This window comes from Triturus cristatus, chromosome 2_1 (assembly GCF_964204655.1).
Source record: "Triturus cristatus chromosome 2_1, aTriCri1.1, whole genome shotgun sequence".
Taxonomy (NCBI): Eukaryota; Metazoa; Chordata; class Amphibia; order Caudata; family Salamandridae; genus Triturus; species Triturus cristatus.
This window is the reverse complement of record NC_140581.1, coordinates 787,216,549-787,229,671: the sequence shown is the minus strand read 5'-3', so window position 1 is coordinate 787,229,671 and position 13,123 is coordinate 787,216,549.

Genomic DNA, 13,123 nt, shown 5'->3' with positions numbered 1-13,123 from the left:
GGGGGAGAACATCCCACTTTGATCGTGCTGGTGTTTGAAGGTTTGTCAGGATATCAGTAGAATTACAGCACTACGCAATTTGAACTCACCTGACTGTTTTTCAAGTTTCCACACCAACATTAGTGCTTGCGCCGAATGAGATGTTCCAATGATGGTATGAATATGAGGACTTCCAGACTGTTATTTCTTATGGATGTAACAATGCACTATGAGAATTGTATTTTCAACATGCAGTCATCTGATGCAACATTGATTTCCAATCTGTGAGCAAGGCTGATTACAGGCCGAAACGTTAGAAATGGAAAGCATGCTGTGCCGTCTGGATACCGAATAAATCTTCACCACCAGTAATGAGCCTCAAAGTGTTTCTTTGGTGTCAAAATGGATGGGCTGCTCCGTGCCCATTGTAATTGAGGCTACCCTGAAGGGTCGGGGGCTCCGGAACAGGAGGTTTGTTTTTGTGGATTTTATGAAGGAGCATGACCCACTCACGCGCCCAGCCCATCTGGGAATGCTAATGAAGCGAAAATATGAGCGCGTGTGGAAGGGATTCGAGGGGGAGAACATCCCACTTTGATCGTGCTGGTGTTTGAAGGTTTGTCAGGATATCAGTAGAATTACAGCACTACGCAATTTGAACTCACCTGACTGTTTTTAAAGTTTCCACACCAACATTAGTGCTTGCGCCGAATGAGATGTTCCAATGATGGTATGAATATGAGGACTTCGAGACTGTTATTTCGTATGGATGTAACAATGCACTATGGGGATTGTATTTTCAACATGCAGTCATCTGATGCAACATTTAAAAAGGCACACATGAACGCACCGTGCAAACTTGATTTCCAATCTGTGAGCAAGTCTGATAACATGCCGAAACGTTAGAAATGGAAAGCATGCTGTGCAGTCTGGATACCGAATAAAGCTTCACCACCAGTAATGAGCCTCAAAGTGTTTTCTTTGGTGTCAAAATGGATGGGCTGCTCCGTGCCCATTGTAATTGAGGCTGCCCTGAAGGGTCGGGGGCTCTGGAACAGGAAGTTTGTTTTTGTGGATTTTATGGAGGAGCATGACCCACTCACGCGCCCAGCCCATCTGGGAATGCTAATGAAGCAAAAATATGAGCGCGTGTGGAAGGGATTCGAGGGGGAGAACATCCCACTTTGATCGTGCTGGTGTTTGAAAGTTTGTCAGGATAACAGTAGAATTACAGCACTACGCAATTTGAACTCACCTGACTGTTTTTCAAGTTTCCACACCAACATTAGTGCTTGCTCCGAATGAGATGTTCCAATGATGGTATGAATATGAGGACTTCCAGACTGTTATTTCGTATGGATGTAACAATGCACTATGGGAATTGTATTTTCAACATGCAGTCATCTGATGCAACATTTAAAAAGGGACGCATGAACGCACTGTGCAAACTTGATTTCCAATCTGTGAGCAAGGCTGATTACATGCCGAAACATTACAAATGGAAAGCATGCTGTGCCGTCTGGATACCGAATAAAGCTTCACCACCAGTAATGAGCATCAAAGTGTTTCTTTGGTGTCAAAATGGATGGGCTGCTCCGTGCCCATTGTAATTGAGGCTGCCCTGAAGGGTTGGGGGCTCCGGAACAGGAGGTTTGTTTTTGTGGATTTTATGGAGGAGCATGACCCACTCACGTGCCCAGCCCATCTGGGAATGCTAATGAAGCATAAATATGGGCGCGTGTGGAAGGGATTCGAGGGGGAGAACATCCCACTTTGATCGTGCTGGTGTTTGAAGGTTTGTCAGGATATCAGTAGAATAACAGCACTACGCAATTTGAACTCACCTGACTGATTTTCAAGTTTCCACACCAACATCAGTGCTTGCGCCGAATGAGATGTTCCAATGATGGTATGAATATGAGGACTTCCAGACTGTTATTTCGTATGGATGTAACAATGAGAATTGTGTTTTCAACATGCAGTCATCTGATGCAACATTGATTTCCAATCTGTGAGCAAGGCTGATTACATGCCGAAACGTTAGAAATGGAAAGCATACTGTGCCGTCTGGATACCGAATAAAGCTGCACCACCAGTAATGAGCCTCAAAGTGTTTCTTTGGTGTCAAAATGGATGGGCTGCTCCGTGCCCATTGTAATTGAGGCTGCCCTGAAGGGTCGGGGGGTCCGGAACAGGAGGTTTGTTTTTGTGTATATATATATATATATATATTCACTGAAAAAACCATAGGTTTCAGGGCTGTTATAGTTAGCTGGACATTTCACTCGTACAAAACCATTGAAATTCCTCCGTTATAGTTAGTTCAGCTAACTATAACTCGCACGCCCGCAATCCACTGCTGATGATGTCACATATTGCATCATTCATGACATGGTCAGTGACATGACTGATGACATCTCAAATGACATCACTGATGACATCATCCAGTGAATGTGGTTTGGTTCGTTATTTAAATATGTATTATATATATAGCAATCTGCATTGAAGAATGAGTGGATATATAAATATCTGGATGGGGGATTTAGTAGCAGTGTGATTGACTGTTTACTTGACTAATTTATAGTGTCTCACTAAATATATTGGATAGTGATTAAACTCTGTGAATATCTGTATCACTTTGTCAGTTGTTGTGTAAACTGCTGCACCAGTTGGTTACTAGCTACGTGAAGGTCTATATTAGTTATTGATTAGTTAACTGAGTATTTGCATGGGAGAGTGAATGTGTCTGTGGTTTGGTGGGGGGTGTATGACTGCCCAAAGATGTGTGAATAGTTGATTCAGTAGGTATATGAGGTTAAGATTGCATGTTAAAACAGTTGTTTGGGTGAATGAATATCTTTATGGGTGTGGTGATGAGAAAACATATCCCTCAATGGTACATATCCAACAAACTAGAAAAATAAAAGGCAGTGTATGTGACAGTTGTTGTATATAAATAAGTATACATAAGACTTAGTGATTGTATGAGTGACTGTATGGATAACTGTATACTTGTAATAGTGATTTTATAACACACTAAGTATGAGTTACTATCTATATGAATAAATGAAGTGGTGTTTGTATAAGTGTGTAGCTGACTAAATGTAAGTATGATCCATTGTTGGATAAGTGAGTAGGACGACTGCATAAGTGATTAGGATGTGTGCTGGTGTGTAATGTCGATATAGGTATAAAGTATATTTGATAGTGTTCTATTGATCATTGACAGCACGTATGAGTGAATCTATAGGTAAGTGATTAGATGTGTGTGTAGATCTAGGAATCACTAAGTGGGATTTTAGAAACTTGGGGGCAGATTAACAAGCCCCTTGCGAGACATTTACGCCGCCGTTGCGTCACTTCTGTGACGCAGCGGTGGCGTAAACCATGCGCCATGTTGCGCCTTATTTACAACGTGACGTATCTAGGGAGATGCGTCACGTTGTAAAGCCCTGCGCTACATTAAACCTGTGTCAGGTTTAATGTATGCAGGGTGGGCATTCCGTCGGAAAAAGCCTCGGAAAAGTGACGCAGTGAAATCTACAAGATTTCACTGAGTCACTTTTCCGACGCTGCTGCGTCAAAACCCTGCTCCTGCTTGAAGCAGGCGTAAGGCATGACACAGCATGTTCGGTATGGGCAGCCCCTGAGCATTGCTGGATGGAGTTGCGTCGCGCTTGCGACACAACTCCAGCAATGCGCCGCCCTTATGCCATCAGATGCGTCACGCATCTGTTTATCCTTGCGCCATGATGCGCTGCATTGTAAATGCGGCGCATCTGTGGTGGCGCAAGGGTAAACTTGCAGGACGCATCTTTCCTGGCGCATCCCTGCTGATTTGCAGGGATGCGCCAGGAAACATAAATCTGCCCCTATTATTGGTGTGTCAATGGATTCAAATATGGTACTCTGTATTTTACAGTGTGTGATGAAAGGTTATACTAGTGTATGATGAGGTGTATCTGATTGACACGTGGATGATGTCATCAGTGATGTCATTTGAGATGTCATCAGTGAAGTCATCAGTGATGTCACTGACCATATCATGAATGATGTAATATGTGACATCATCAGCAGTGGATTGCGGGTGCGCGAGTTATAGTTAGCAGAAATAACTATAACGGAGGAATTTCAATGGTTTTGTACGAGTGAAATGTCCAGCTAACTATAACAGCCCTGAAACTGATGGTTTTTTCAGTGAATTTCTAAGGTTTTTTATATGCTAATTCCTAACTATAATGTGCCTGAAACCTATGGTTTTTTCAGTAAATTTTAAAGGTTTTTTAAATGCTAATTTGTAACTATAACGTGCCTGAAACCTATGTTTTCTTCAGTTATGTTCTAAGGTGTTTTAAATGCTAGTTTCTAACTATGTCTACAGAGGTAGGACATGTGAAGAAAGAAGAAAAAACACACAGAAAGAAGAAAGAGAAATGCAGAAAGAAGCAAAAGAAGTCCACAAAGACAAAGAAAAGTGCAGGAAGAAGGAAGACATACAGAAAGAACAAACAGAGGAGCAGAATGAGGCCTTGTTGCAAAATCATTCAGTACCCTCAACTTTTTCAGATGGGTACTGGTGGTAACTGACTCTGACTAACCAGTCCTAGAGCCAGTACTATGCTAAAAGACACTTAGAATACAGTTAAAACACCTACATACACCAGGGAACACTATGCGTTGGGGTACTGACTGAATGAGTAGAGTACTGCAAGGAGAGTGCCTTGGTGAATTTATAAGTGGTTGGGTTTTGACGCAGTGAATGGTTTAGTAGTAGGTGCTGAATGGGTCACTAGAGGAGTGCAAGGGGAGTGACAGGGTGTTTGCTGGAAGTGTATGGATACTGACTGGGGAATTGAAGGTGTAAAAGACAAGTGTGTAGTTAATTAGAGGACTGCATGCATAGTGGATAGGCATTTGAAGCAGTCCATGTGCTAAGTCCTGGCTCACTGCATGAATACTTGGGAACTGACTGAATGATTAAAGTACTGCAAGGAGAGTGCCTGGGTGAATTTATAAGTGGTTGGGTTTTGGCGCAGTGAACAGATTAGTACATGGTGCTGAATGGGTGACTGGAGGAGTGCAACGGGAGTGACAGGGTGTTTGATGGAGTGTATAGATACTGACTGGGGAATTGAAGGTGTGAAAAACAAGTGTGTAGGTGGTTACAGGACTGCATGCATAGTGGATAGTTGTTTGAAGCAGTCCATGTGCTAAGGCCTGGCTCAGGTCATGAGTACTTGGGTACTGACTGAATGATTAGAGTACTGCTAGGAGAGTGCCTGGGTGAATTTATAAGTGTTTGGGTTTGGTGCAGTGAATGGATTAGTACATGGTGCTGAATGGGTCACTACAGGAGTGCAAGGGGAGTGACAGGGTGTTTGCTGGAAGTGTATGGATACTGACTGGAGAATTGAAGGTGTGAAAAACAAGTGTGTATGTGGTTAGAGGACTGCATGCATAGTGGATAGGCGTTTGAAGCAGTCCATGTGCTAAGGCCTGGCTCACTGCATGAGTACTTGGGTACTGACTGAAAGATTAGAGTACTGCAAGGGGAGTGCCTGGGTGAATTTATAAGTGGTTGGGTTTTGGCGCAGTGAATGGATTAGTACATGGTGCTGAATGGGTCAATGGAGGAGAGCAAGGGGAGTGACAGGGTGTTTGCTGGAGTGTATAGATACTGACTGGGGAATTGAAGGTGTGAAAGACAAGTGTGTAGGTGGTTACAGGACTGCATGCATAGTGGATAGGTGTTTTGAAGCAGTCCATGTGCTAAGGCCTGGCTCAGTGCATGAGTACTTGGGTACTGACTGAATGATTAGAGGACTGCAAGGAGAGTGCCTGGGTGAATTTATAAGTGTTTGGGTTTTCGCGCAGTGAATGGATTAGTACATGGTGCTGAATGGGTCACTAGAGGAGTGCAAGGGGAGTGACAGGGTGTTTGCTGGAAGTGTATGTATACTGACTGGGGAATTGAAGGTGTGAAAGACAAGTGTGTAGGTGGTTAGAGGACTGCATGCATAGTGGATAGGTGTTTTGAAGCAGTCCATGTGCTAAGGCCTGGCTCAGCGCATGAGTAGTTGGGTACTGACTGATTGATTAGAGTACTGCAAGGAGAGTTCCTGGGTGAATTTATAAGTGGTTGGGTTTTGGCGCAGTGAATGGATTAGTACATGGTGCTGAATGGGTCACTAGAGGAGTGCAAGGGGAGTGACAGGGTGTTTGCTGGAAGTGTATGTATACTGACGGGAATTGAAGGTGTGAAAGACAAGTGTGTAGGTGGTTACAGGACTGCATGCATAGTGGATAGGTGTTTGAAGCAGTCCATGTGCTAAGGCCTGGCTCAGTGCATGAGTACTTGGGTACTGACTGATTCATTAGAGTACTGCAAGGAGAGTGCCTGGGTGAATTTATAAGTGGTTGGGTTTTGGCGCAGTGAATGGATTAGTACATGGTGCTGAATGGGTCACTAGAGGAGTGCAAGGGGAGTGACAGGATGTTTGCTTGAAGTGTATGGATACTGACTGGGGAAATGAAGGTGTGAAAGACAAGTGTGTAGGTGGTTAGAGGACTGCATGCATAGTGGATAGGGGTTTGAAGCAGTCCATGTGCTAAGGCCTGGCTCAGTGCATGAGTACATGGGTACTGACTGAATGATTAGAGTACTGCAAGGAGAGTGCCTGGTTGAATCTATAAGTGTTTAGGTTTTGGTGCAGTGACTGTATTAGTACATGGTGCTGAATGGGTCACTAGAGGAGTGCAAGGGGAGTGACAGGGTGTTTGCTGGAAGTGTATGTATACTGACTGGGGAATTGAAGGTGTTAAAGACAAGTGTATATGTGGTTAGAGGACTGCATGCATAGTGGATAGGCGTTTGAAGCAGTCCATGTGCTAAGGCCTGGCTCAGTGCATGAGTACTTGGGTGCTGACTGAATGATTAGAGTACTGCTAGGAGAGTGCCTGGGTGAATTTATAAGTGTTTGGGTTTTGGCGCAGTGAATGGATTAGTACATGGTGCTGAATGGGTCACTACAGGAGTGCAAGGGGAGTGACAGGGTGTTTGCTGGAAGTGTATGGATACTGACTGGAGAATTGAAGGTGTAAAAAACAAGTGTGTACGTGGTTAGAGGACTGCATGCATAGTGGTTAGGCGTTTGAAGCACTCCATGTGCTAAGGCCTGGCTCAGTGCATGAGTACATGGGTACTGACTGAATTATTAGAGTACTGCAAGGAGAGTCCCTGGGTGAATTTATATGTGTTTGGGTTTTGGCGCAGTGAATGGATTAGTACATGGTGATGAATGGGTCACTAGAGGAGTGCAAGGAGAATGACAGGGTGTTTGCTGGAAGTGTATGGATACTGACTGGAGAATTGAAGGTGTGAAAGACAAGTGTGTACGTGGTTAGAGGACTGCATGCATAGTGGATAGGTGTTTGAAGCAGTCCATGTGCTAAGACCTGGCTCACTGCATGAGTACTTGGGTACTGACTGAATGATTAAAGTACTGCAAGGAGAGTGCATGGGTGAATTTATAAGTGGTTGGGTTTTGGCGCAGTGAACGGATTAGTAAATGGTACTGAATGGGTCACTAGAGGAGTGCAAGGGGAGTGACAGGGTGTTTGCTTGAAGTGTATGGATACTGACTGGGGAAATGAAGGTGTGAAAGACAAGTGTGTAGGTGGTTAGAGGACTGCATGCATAGTGGATAGGGGTTTGAAGCAGTCCATGTGCTAAGGCCTGGGTGACTGGATAAGTAGTTGGGTACTTCCTGAATGATAAGAGTATTGCAGGGAGAGTGCCTGGGTGAATTTATAAGTGTTTGTGTTTTCGCGCAGTGAATGGATTAGTACATGGTGATGAATGGGTCAATAGAGGAGTGCAAGGGACGTGACAGGGAGTTTGCTGGAAGTGTATGGAAACTGACTGGGGAATTGAAGGTGTGAAAGACAAGTGTGTAGGTGGTTACAGGACTGCATGCATAGTGGATAGGCGTTTGAAGCAGTCCATGTGCTAAGGCCTGGCTCAGAGCATGAGTACTTGGGTTCTGACTGATTGATTAGAGTACTTCAAGGAGAGTGCCTAGGTGAATTTATAAGTGGTTGGGTTTTGGCGCAGTGAATGGATTAGTACATGGTGCTTAATAGGTCACTACAGAAATGCAAGGGGAGTGACAGGGTGGTTGCTGGAAGTGTATGGATACTGACAGGAGAATTAAAGGTGTGAAAGACATGTGTGTATGTGGTTAGAGGACTGCATGCATAGTGAATAGGTGTTTGAAACAGTCCATGTGCTAAGGCGTGGCTCGCTGGATGAGTACTTGGGTACTGATTGAATGATTAGAGTACTGCAAGGAGAGTTCCTTGGTGAATTTATAAGTGTTTGGGTTTTGGCGCAGTGAATGGATTAGTACATGGTGCTGAATGGGTTACTAGAGGAGTGCATGGGGAGTGACAGCGTGTTTGCTGGAAGTGTATGAATACTGACTGGGGAACTGAAGGTGTGAAAGACAAGTGTGTAGTTGGTTAGAGGACTGCATGCATACTGGATAGGCGTTTGAAGCAGTCTATGTGCTAAGGCCTGGCTCAGTGCATGAGTACTAGAGAATTAATTCCTCTTCAATCCTGAGGGTCCCTGGGGACCAACTAGCCCACCAGGTACCTCCAGTATGCGCCAGGGAGCTGCGTTGCAGAGAGGTGTTCAGAGGCCACGCCCCTTTTTACAACACTCAGCAACGCAGCTCCGTGACGCTTCCTGGAGGTACCTGATGTGCTAGTTGGCCCCAGGGACCCTCGGGATTGAAGAGGAATTAATTCCTCAACTTAAAATGCGCCACAGGGTGTGTTTGCACACATGTCACCTCAGGCCCCGTCCCCTCCCTTCACCACTGTGGAAACGCGCCGCATGGCGCGTTTTAAGTTGGGGGATTAACTCCCCTTGAATCCTAAGGGTCCCTGGGGTGCAACAAGCCCACCAGCTACCTCCATTAAGCGCCACAGAGCTGCGTTGCAGAGAGGTGTAAAAAGGAGTGTGGCCTCAGAACACCTCTCTGCAACGCAGCCCCCTGGCGCATACTGGAGGTTCCTGGTGGGCTAGTTGGCCCCCAGGGACCCCCAGTATTTAAGGCAAATTCGTTCCCCATCTTGAAACGCGCCAGGGGGCACGTTTGTAGAGTGCAGCAAGAAGGGGGCGTGGCCTCCGCCATCCCGTTTTTTTTTCTAAGAAGGGGGGCCGTGTGGCCCCACTTCTTTTTTGAATTTATTGGCCCTGGGGACCCCATCCGCCAGGGCCTGCCGATTAAGGCCTCCCGAGGCCTTAATCGGCCCCGGGGCATGGCCTTTAATTTTTTTTTTTATCTTTTGGAGGGGGGCTGCGTTGCCCCTCTCCTCAGGCCACCTATGGCCCCAGGGACCCCATCCCCTGAGGCCGGACTTTTGTTTTAAAAATGTTTTTTTTTTAAATTTATTTTCGGGAGGGGGGCCGCGTGGCCCCCCTCCCGGGCCACTAATAGCCCCGGGGACCCCATCCCCGGGGCTGGCCACCTCGTTGGGGACTGTGGGGGGGATCCCCAATCCACCTATGATCCCAGCCGGCTCCCCGCCTCCTGAGGGAGCCGGCATTGCTTTTCCACAGTGGGAGCAGCTAACATGCTGCTCCCCATGTGGAAAAGCAATCTCCTTTGCTTTATTGAAGCGAGAGCAGGTTTCCCTGCTCTCGCTTCAAAGAAGCAAAGCAATTTGCAATGACAGGGTGGGAGCCGCAAGGCTCCCGCCCCGTCATTGCAAACTACAGTGTCCCGGGGGTGGGCATCCCGGGACACTGCAGGAGCCGGCCCTGGGGGGTTGGTGGTCCCCAGGGCCACGACAAGACTCCAGGAGGGGGCCCCCCTCCCACTCAATTTAAAGCCCCGGGGGTGGTGGTCCCCGGGGCTTGGGGGTCCGTAACAGAACCCCTATGTTAAATATTTAGTACCCCGGGGAGGTGGCGGTCCCCGGGGGGTGTGGGGGGCTCAAGCCCCCTACACAGGTTTATTTATTTTTTTAAAAGCCCTGAGGGTGGCAGTCCCCGGGGTTGCAGGGGGGGCAGTGAGCCCCCCCACATATATTATCGCAAAGCCCCGTGGGTGGTGGTCCCCGGGGCTTGGGGGGGCCTTTGAGCCCCCCTATGTATATTAAAGCCCCAGGGGTGGGCGGTCCCCAGGGCTAGGGGGGCTGAGAGCCCCCCCATAATTCAGAAAAGCCCTGGGGAGTGAAGGTCCCTGGGGCCCCTCTGGGCCCCCATTCCAATATGCATATTGCCCCCGGGACTTGGCCCCCCCGGGGGCTAATAAAAAACAAAGCGCGGAAATTTGGGGGGGGCTTTGGGATCCATGTGGGACCCCCTGAGCAAGCCTAGGGGGTCAGGGTGTTTCTACCCTGCCCCCTTTTTGCATTTTTTGCATTTTTTTCACTGCTTTCTTGTGCCGCGGTTACCGAGGTACAAGATGGCTGTCAACACTTCCTGGTTTGAAGTGTTGACAGCCAATTAGCATAAAGCTCGTGCTCGGGAGGATCCGCGGCCCTAGATATATCTATGTTTTTACTTTTGAATTTCTCAAGAACTACTGAACAGATTTACACCATTTAACCAAAAGGCACAAGTGTGAACCAAGGGCTACCTCTTTGCCAAATTTGGTGTAATTCCATTCAGCATTTCGGGCTGTAGCTGCGACTAACAGTCCAGATGGAAAATTGTATGGGGAAAACACATTTTGGGACCCCCCTTTTTTCTCGGCCCCCGCTTGACGAATCACCCCGAGACTTTCAGAGCGGACCGGAGTGGGCCACGAGTTTTGAAAATTTAGCGAAGATTCATCAACCGGCGCCAAAGTTATTCCAAATAAAATGTTGCAGATTTCCTATGGATAATAGGTCCTAACTATAACTACCTACTGGCGACCGCCAGTAGGGAATATATATATATGTATATATATATATATTACCTACTGGCGGTCGCCAGTAGGTAGTTATAGTTAGGACCACGTTTCCATAGGAAATCCTCAACATTCTATTTTGAATAACTTTGGCGCCGGTCGACGAATCCTCACGAATTTTTCAAAATAGGTGGGGCGCTACGCTCCGCTCCTACCCTGAAAGTCTCGGGGGGATTCGTCAAGCGGGGGCTGAGATAAAAGGGGGGTCCCAAAACGCGTTTTTCCCATGCATTTTTCCATAGGACCTTTAGACAGGGCTACAGCCGAACGGCTGAACAGAATTACTAGAAATTTGGCAGAGAGGTAGTCCTCAGGTCAAGGAAGTGCCTTTTGTAGGTTTGGTGTAAATCTGTTCAGTAGATTCTGAGAAAATAGCCTTTAAATCAATATATATATCTGAGCCAGCTTACGGTGCGCTTATGGTACGCTTACCGTACGCGTACGGTGGCGTGCGCGAGCGCGATTATGATTGGCTCTTAGATCTTAGTAAACATTCGAATCAGCCGAAACCAGGAAGCGGCGGCCGCCATTTTCTCTCTCGCACTGAGAGAGATGATTAACAAACAAAGCACAAAAACATTTAAAGGGGCTGTTTTGACAGCTCCCACACACATAGCCATGTAGAGGGAGTCCCCAAAGATCCCCCAAGGCCAAAAACGGAATTTTTATTTTTTCGCTAATTTCGCCGATTACGCTTACCGTACGCGTACGGTAAAAAAATATAAAAAAAAAAAAATTATCCACACTAACCCCACCCCGTGTGCAATTGGTGACCGAAGGTCACCAATTGTGCATCGCTTATCACATTAGTAAAAAACGAAAATATAAAAAAAAAAAATATTAAATAAAAAAATTATCCACACTCTCTCCACCCCGTGTGCAAATGGTGCCCGAAGGGCACCATTTGTGCATGGCTTATAACTTCTGCGAAAAATTAAAATATTACCTTTAAAAACGAAGTGCATCATATGTCCTCCATGTGCGCACGGTGCGCGAAGTGCATCGTGCGTACATGGCCCATCTAGCGTAACGTGGGCACGCGGTGCGCGTAGCGCACCGCGTGCCCACCGTGCGTGCACGGCACGGCACTAACTGCGTAAAGTGGGCGCGCGGAACGAACTGCGTTAAGTGGGCGCGCACGCCACGAATGGCGTAAAGTAACTTAGCATTTAAAAAACCGTACACATTCACTGAAAAAACCATAGGTTTCACACACGTTATAGTTAGGAATTAGCATTTAAAAAACCTTGCAAATTCACTGAAAAAACCATAGGTTTCACACATGTTATAGTTAGCGGAAATTTTACTGATAAAAAACCAATGAAATTCCCCCGTTATAGTTAGTGCAGGCAACTATAACTCACGCGACCGCAATCTTCTGCTGATGACATATGTGTCTTTATGAAAAAAAATATTTGTAATATATGTATAGCTAAAAATGTATGGAAGAAGACATGTGTAAATAAGTGTCTAAATACAGTATTAGCATCAGCAGAGGATTGCGGTCGCGTGAGTTATAGTTGCCTGAACTAACTATAACGGGGGAATTTCATTGGTTTTTTATCAGTAAAATTTCCGCTAACTATAACATGTGTGAAACCTATGGTTTTTTCAGTGAATATATATATATATGTATATGTATATATATATATATATATATATATATATATATAAAACTCTAACCACTAGGTATATGTAGTAGACCTTTGTACTTATTACCATCCCTCTGTGATTTTAGATTTTATCTGTTTGTATCTTTTCCTTGAGTGACTTTACAACTTGTACATTTGCAATTTTTCCCTCCTTTCACTCCACTTGTACAATTGCATTTTTATTTCTGTTTGTATCTCTTATGTAACTCATGTAATCCAAAGTCCTTATGCAACTGGTTCTTTTTTAAAGTGCTCTGACACCTTCGGGTAATGTTTGCGCTATATAAAATCGCATTGAATAAATAAATACATACATAAACTCAAAAGGACATGCCTAACTCTTTTAAAAAGAAAGCACCCTGCCCTATGGCCTACCTACAGCCTAGCTGAGGGGTTTGTTATGTGTAGTGAAATGAGAGTTTAAGGCTTGGCAAATATGGACTTAATGCCAAGTCATGCTGGTAATAAAACTGCACACACTTGGTCTGCAGTAGTAGGCCCAACCTATGTTTAAAGGAGTACTTC